The sequence below is a fragment of the Tribolium castaneum genome, unplaced genomic scaffold (assembly GCF_031307605.1).
Source record: "Tribolium castaneum strain GA2 unplaced genomic scaffold, icTriCast1.1 ptg000066l, whole genome shotgun sequence".
Classification (NCBI taxonomy): Eukaryota; Metazoa; Arthropoda; class Insecta; order Coleoptera; family Tenebrionidae; genus Tribolium; species Tribolium castaneum.
Genome location: NW_026986663.1, coordinates 70,001 through 77,383, shown reverse-complemented (window position 1 = coordinate 77,383; position 7,383 = coordinate 70,001). Strand labels below are relative to the sequence as shown.

Sequence of the window (7,383 nt, the reverse complement as noted above, 5' to 3'; positions counted from 1 at the left end):
CACTAATTGTGTATTAAAATTGCATAACCTACACGAAGTACGACGTTCAAGAATACTAAAGAATTTTATTTGTGTTGTATATAATGAAAAAACAGCAAATTTTTTTGCAAATTACGTATCTGTAAATAAATGTAAACATTTAGCAACTAATCAAAATTGTTTTTTTTTGCCTAGATATTAAAGTAAAACATAAAAATACATTAAATTTATAAAATGCAACCCGCAGCACACTAGATGTGCATTAATATTGCATAACCTTCACGAAGTACGACGTCCAAAAATATTAATTTTTTTTTATATTGAGGTTAAAAGTGAGAAAACATAAATTAATAATAATGCAACCTGCAATACACTTAATATGTACTGATCTTGCATAACCTTTACGAAGTACTACGTTCAAGTATAAATTAATATTATTGTGACTCGCAATACACTAAATTTGTATCAATATTGCATAACCTACACGAAGTACGACGTTCAAGAATATTAAAGAATTTTATTTGTGTTGTATATAATAAAAAAACAGCAAATTTTTTTGCAAGTTACGTATCTGTAAATAAATGTAAACATTCAGCAACTAATCAAAAATGTTTTTTTTGCCTAGACATTAAAGTAAATCATAAGAATACATTAAATTTATAAAATGCAACCCGCAGCACAACAGATGTGCATCAATATTGCATAACTGTTACGAAGTACGACGTCCAAAAATATTAAATTTTTTTTTATATGAAGGTAAAAAGTGAGAAAACATAAATTAATAATAATGCAACCTGCAATACACTTAATGTGTACTGATGTTGCATAACCTTCACGAAGTACTACGTTCAAATATAAATTAATATTATTGCGACCCGCAATACACTAAATTTGTATCAATATTGCATAACTTACACGAAGTACGACGTTTAAAAATATTAAATGTTTTATTTGTAGTTTGCATATAATAAAAAAAAAACAAATTTTGATGTAAATTACGTATCTATAAATAAACGTACACATTTAACAATTAAATAAACATAGTATTTTGGCCTAGATATTAAATTAAAACATAAAAATGCATAATATTTATTAAAATGCAACTTGCAATACACCAAATGTGTATTAATATTGCATAACCTTTACGAAGTACGACGTTCACGAAGTACGTCGTTTACGAAGTGCGACGTTTACGAAGTACGTCGTTTACGAAGTGCGACGTTCACGAGGTACGTCGTTTACGAAGTGCGACGTTCACGAAGTACGTCGTTTACGAAGTGCGACGTTCGCGAAGTACGACGTCTACACATTAGGGCACTCAAAATTATTGTTACGTTGTACGACATTCAGACGTTCCAACTGCGACTAACTACAGCATTCATTTGACTTTGCACATACGACGAACGAAGTACGACGTTTACGAAGTACGGCGCTTAAAATAATTTTGTTTTTATTAATTAATTATTTTTTTTAAAACAAACGTTTTTATAATTAAATTTTATAATGGTTTAAATATAAAATATGACTTTTTAATATTATCAATATTTAAAATATTTTCTCCCTTTTGTGTGTATGCCTTATAGTTATAGAGCTGTGCGCTTCGGTAGACGTCGCCTGTGGAGCTATGTCAGTGGAGCGGTGCGCACATCCAATACCGAGCGGCTGCCTCGATCGGTGTCGCGCTGGTATACATATGGTAGTGGTGTGTGTCGATGCGTTGAGTGAGGCGATATGAACGGTGTAACGGTTTAGTCGAAGTTTATCATAAATGACGACGACAAAACGACCGATTATGTATACGTTCTGCATTTGCTTCCAATTTATCGACGTTTATTGCACATTTCCGCTATCGAATTCGAATAGGGCTTTGCTTGCGAGATTGCTTTATTTTGTGATTTTGTGGCTCGCCCAGTTCCCCACAGCGAGATTGCGGATGCGGCAAAACGTATTCTCTTACGTTGGCGGTCCTTATGCAATCAAACTTTGTTGAACTAACAAATGTTTGTGATTTAAACAAACAAAAATAATAAATGCGTCAACTCTCTAATATCCGAGCGAGAATATTTATATAATATTCGTAACGTTTATGGATTCGAAAGAATTTCATAAATTCACGTCGCATTCAATCTTGCGAAGAGTGAAGAGAATGTTTGAACTTTTAAATCGGCAAAGGTAAAAAATAATATTATAAATATTATTATTATGCCTTTATTGACCGATATATGTGTTGTGGTGTTTAACGACTACGACGACGATGATGACGATACATTTATCTCTATATCGTACGAAGAAAAGAAGAAACAGCGTGGCGTTACTTTCTTATATGTTAGATTGTTTCGCACAAACGCGCATATTCTTCATCTTTATAAACGATGATGATGAGTATTTTATTCTCTCGTCTGTCTCAAAAAACACAAAAACACAGTTCCCTGGTTGATCCTGCCAGTAGTCATATGCTTGTCTCAAAGATTAAGCCATGCATGTCTCAGTACAAGCCAAATTAAGGTGAAACCGCGAAAGGCTCATTAAATCAGTTATGGTTCCTTAGATCGTACCCACATTTACTTGGATAACTGTGGTAATTCTAGAGCTAATACATGCAAACAGAGCTCCGACCGGAGACGGAAGGAGCGCTTTTATTAGATCAAAACCAATCGGTGGCGGTTTCGCCGTCATCGTACAACTTGGTGAATCTGAATAACTTTACGCTGATCGCACGGTCTCGCACCGGCGACGCATCTTTCAAATGTCTGCCTTATCAACTGTCGATGGTAGGTTCTGCGCCTACCATGGTTGTAACGGGTAACGGGGAATCAGGGTTCGATTCCGGAGAGGGAGCCTGAGAAACGGCTACCACATCCAAGGAAGGCAGCAGGCGCGCAAATTACCCACTCCCGGCACGGGGAGGTAGTGACGAAAAATAACGATACGGGACTCATCCGAGGCCCCGTAATCGGAATGAGTACACTCTAAACCCTTTAACGAGGATCAATTGGAGGGCAAGTCTGGTGCCAGCAGCCGCGGTAATTCCAGCTCCAATAGCGTATATTAAAGTTGTTGCGGTTAAAAAGCTCGTAGTCGAATTTGTGTCCCGCGCCGCCGGTTCATCGTTCGCGGTGTTAACTGGCGTTTCGCGGGACGTCCTGCCGGTGGGCTTAGCTCGAGAGGGCGGCCCAACTCAATCCCGCCGCGGTGCTCTTCATTGAGTGTCGAGGTGGGCCGGCACGTTTACTTTGAACAAATTAGAGTGCTTAAAGCAGGCTAAAACTTCGCCTGAATACTGTGTGCATGGAATAATGGAATAGGACCTCGGTTCTATTTTGTTGGTTTTCGGAACCCCGAGGTAATGATTAATAGGAACGGATGGGGGCATTCGTATTGCGACGTTAGAGGTGAAATTCTTGGATCGTCGCAAGACGGACAGAAGCGAAAGCATTTGCCAAAAACGCTTTCATTGATCAAGAACGAAAGTTAGAGGTTCGAAGGCGATCAGATACCGCCCTAGTTCTAACCATAAACGATGCCAGCTAGCGATCCGCCGACGTTCCTCCGATGACTCGGCGGGCAGCTTCCGGGAAACCAAAGCTTTTGGGTTCCGGGGGAAGTATGGTTGCAAAGCTGAAACTTAAAGGAATTGACGGAAGGGCACCACCAGGAGTGGAGCCTGCGGCTTAATTTGACTCAACACGGGAAACCTCACCAGGCCCGGACACCGGAAGGATTGACAGATTGAGAGCTCTTTCTTGATTCGGTGGGTGGTGGTGCATGGCCGTTCTTAGTTGGTGGAGCGATTTGTCTGGTTAATTCCGATAACGAACGAGACTCTAGCCTGCTAAATAGGCGTATTTCGACATCCCAAATGCCGGCTGGAGCCGGGTTCGCCCGGTCTCTATGTGCGGTTTTTACTGTCGGCGTACAAACAATTCTTCTTAGAGGGACAGGCGGCTTCTAGCCGCACGAGATTGAGCAATAACAGGTCTGTGATGCCCTTAGATGTTCTGGGCCGCACGCGCGCTACACTGAAGGAATCAGCGTGTCCTCCCTGACCGAGCGGTCCGGGTAACCCGCTGAACCTCCTTCGTGCTAGGGATTGGGGCTTGCAATTGTTCCCCATGAACGAGGAATTCCCAGTAAGCGCGAGTCATAAGCTCGCGTTGATTACGTCCCTGCCCTTTGTACACACCGCCCGTCGCTACTACCGATTGAATGATTTAGTGAGGTCTTCGGACCGGTGCGCGGTGGCGTTTCGACGTTGCCGATGTTGCTGGGAAGATGACCAAACTTGATCATTTAGAGGAAGTAAAAGTCGTAACAAGGTTTCCGTAGGTGAACCTGCGGAAGGATCATTAACGTGTAAATGTTGTTGTTTAGTTGTCACACATACACACACATTTTGTCTGTGCTGATCAACAAAAAACACACATACATACACTATTCGTATGATGATCAATTCTCATACAAAATTCTTTATTATGCGTCGAACGGAAAAGCAACAACGGGTCGTCTTGCATTAAGCGGATCTGTTGTTACGTTTTTCGATTTATTTTATAAATCGATTGTAAACGTGCCGTAAACGACGTTTTCAAAGAATTTTTTCGAACATTAACACGAATCAATATTGTCGAAAGATGGTTATGTGCTAACGTTTTATTATTGCTTTCGCAGTGCCGGTCTTAGCGTATTTCCATCATCGTATTCGCTTCGAAAAAAAGTACTAATACACAGTGGTGGTGTATAATTAATGTGCAAGAGATGTTGTTGTTGTTGTTGTAGTATTTGTATATGGTTGGAGTTATTTATAATAACAAACAAGAATGAATGAATGAATAATAATGGTGTCTGCCAATACGATCGTACTTTATGTACACGACTAAAACTTTATACATACAAACCATAATAATAAATAAACTCGAAACAACCAACAACAAAATTAATACGCTACTGTACATACAAATACACATTTATACATACCATCATTTTACTTAACCGATGGTGAGTGATGTTTGAAAAATAAACGCTTAGGCTTACGGTTTTGTAAGCCAGTCTTTGCGTATTTTCTTCATCGTATTCGCTTCGGAAAAAAGAAAATAAAGATGGTGTATAATTAATGTGTAAAAGAGATGTTGTAGTTGTAATTTAATTTGTAAATGGTTGGAGTTTATTAATAAATAAAAGGGGCTGTCTATTCGTCTGTACTTTATGTACAAGACTAAAACTTTATACATACAAACCATAATAATAAATAAACTCGAAACAACCAACAACAAAATTAATACGCTACTGTACATACAAATACACATTTATACATACCATCATTTTACTTAACCGATGGTGAGTGATGTTTGAAAAATAAACGCTTAGGCTTACGGTTTTGTAAGCCAGTCTTTGCGTATTTTCTTCATCGTATTCGCTTCGGAAAAAAGAAAATAAAGATGGTGTATAATTAATGTGTAAAAGAGATGTTGTAGTTGTAATTTAATTTGTAAATGGTTGGAGTTTATTAATAAATAAAAGGGGCTGTCTATTCGTCTGTACTTTATGTACAAGACTACAAAAACGTTTTATAACAATAAAAAGCTCGAAACAACCAATAACAAAATATACTACTACTATACTACTATACATACAAACGCACATTTATAAATACATAAAATCAATTTACTTTATCGATAGTGAGTGATGTTTGGAAAAAAACGCTTAGGCTTACGGTTTTCGGGTACCTGGGTTCCGCATGCGTCGAAGTAATAATTTACTTTAACGACGCGACGAACCGTAGGAATCTAAATAAAAAAGTTTATTAACTTTTTTAGATTCTGTGGGTTTTAAATGATATACGCCCGACTGACGAAGGAACGTTTTGCACTGCCTGTGCTTTTCTTTTGATTCGTTTTTATGTCGACGGACGTTCTTAGAATGCCCACCAAACGACGTATCACACAAAACACCCTACAATTGTATTGTTTGGTAAATATTGTTGTGATTAAGTTTGTAGCTGTGGCGTTTGTTTGAAGAAAACGTCTGGTTTTTCGACATATTTTCTATTTAATAAATATACATAATGCTTATCGCAAAAGGAGCAGAGTTTTATAGACAAAGTTGATAGAGAAAAAAAACCTAATAGATATATATACGTATTTATAAAACGTTAATATCATCGGGTTATTCTTTATGTAAACTTAAACTATAACTGCATACTCTTTTCGATAAGTAGAAACAAATGCCACTTTAATTAAATAAAATATTATAAAATATAACGCCGAACGTTTCTTTCGATTGGTCCGTTTCTCACATATACATCACAATTGTAATAACCTTAAGTAGTTATTTTTGTTGTTGTGTGATGATGAAACGATTTCGATGTGGAACGGTGCGTTATGTAATAATATTTTAAATTTGTTTGAAAAGATTACCCTGAACGGTGGATCACTTGGCTCGTGGGTCGATGAAGAACGCAGCTAATTGCGCGTCAACTTGTGAACTGCAGGACACATGAACATCGACATTTCGAACGCACATTGCGGTCCTCGGATATACTGTTCCCGGACCACTCCTGGCTGAGGGTCGTGTCAATTTCAAAGACTGCTCGGTTTTTGTCTTAAACACAGCGCACAATGTTGTGTAGACAATTACGTCGGAGCGTGTTGGGTGCAAATATGACGCGTTACTATAATTGTTAATTGATTGTCGGTTGTCATAATAAAATATTATGCAACGTAGACAACAATAAAAACAATATAAATAATAACGCGGCATCCTAAAACGCAATAGCGGCTGACATTCTTATTAGTTTGTTGGTACAAGTTGGTTTAGACGTAGCACGTCCGATATTAAAAAGCAGCCACAACGCTTAAATTTCGAACGAAGCGATCGTCGTGTCCGAGACGTTAAAGTTGTTTATATGCATATTTTATGCACTATAATTAACAACAACAACATTCTCGCAACGACGTCAGATCGATGTTTGAAATTGTTTGGAGGCAGCCATATAAACGGAATACGTGTAATTATCGTCTGACAAAATAAAGGCAAATTTATATTTGCGACCTCAGAGCAGGTGAGACTACCCGCTGAATTTAAGCATATTATTAAGCGGAGGAAAAGAAACTAACTAGGATTTCCTTAGTAGCGGCGAGCGAACAGGAAAAAGCCCAGCACTGAATCCCGCGGCCGAAACCGGACGCCGGGAAATGTGGTGTTAGGGAGGATCCGTCATCCCGAGATTGTGCGACGCGTCCAAGTCCATCTTGAACGGGGCCACAGCCCATAGAGGGTGCCAGGCCCGTAGTGACCGTTGCCGATAACGGGAGGATCTCTCCTCAGAGTCGGGTTGCTTGAGAGTGCAGCCCTAAGTGGGTGGTAAACTCCATCTAAGGCTAAATATGACCACGAGACCGATAGCGAACA

General features: G+C 38.8%; 3 non-coding genes across 3 annotated transcripts in view; all 3 read left to right on the top strand.

Moving 5' to 3' along the window:
• Nucleotides 1-2,405: 2,405 nt before the first annotated feature.
• On the top strand, nucleotides 2,406-4,328 carry LOC135267641 (small subunit ribosomal RNA). The gene has a single exon (XR_010336037.1). It is a non-coding gene; the product is annotated as a small subunit ribosomal RNA (ribosomal RNA).
• Nucleotides 4,329-6,386: 2,058 nt separating this feature from the next.
• Nucleotides 6,387-6,543, top strand: LOC135267635 (5.8S ribosomal RNA). Its single transcript, XR_010336031.1, has one exon. It is a non-coding gene; the product is annotated as a 5.8S ribosomal RNA (ribosomal RNA).
• Nucleotides 6,544-7,019: 476 nt separating this feature from the next.
• The window catches only part of LOC135267647 (large subunit ribosomal RNA), a 4,037-nt gene continuing 3,673 nt past the window's right edge, over nucleotides 7,020-7,383 (top strand). The window contains exon 1 of the ribosomal RNA XR_010336043.1: nucleotides 7,020-7,383. This exon is cut by the window's right edge and continues 3,673 nt beyond it. This is a non-coding gene — a ribosomal RNA (large subunit ribosomal RNA).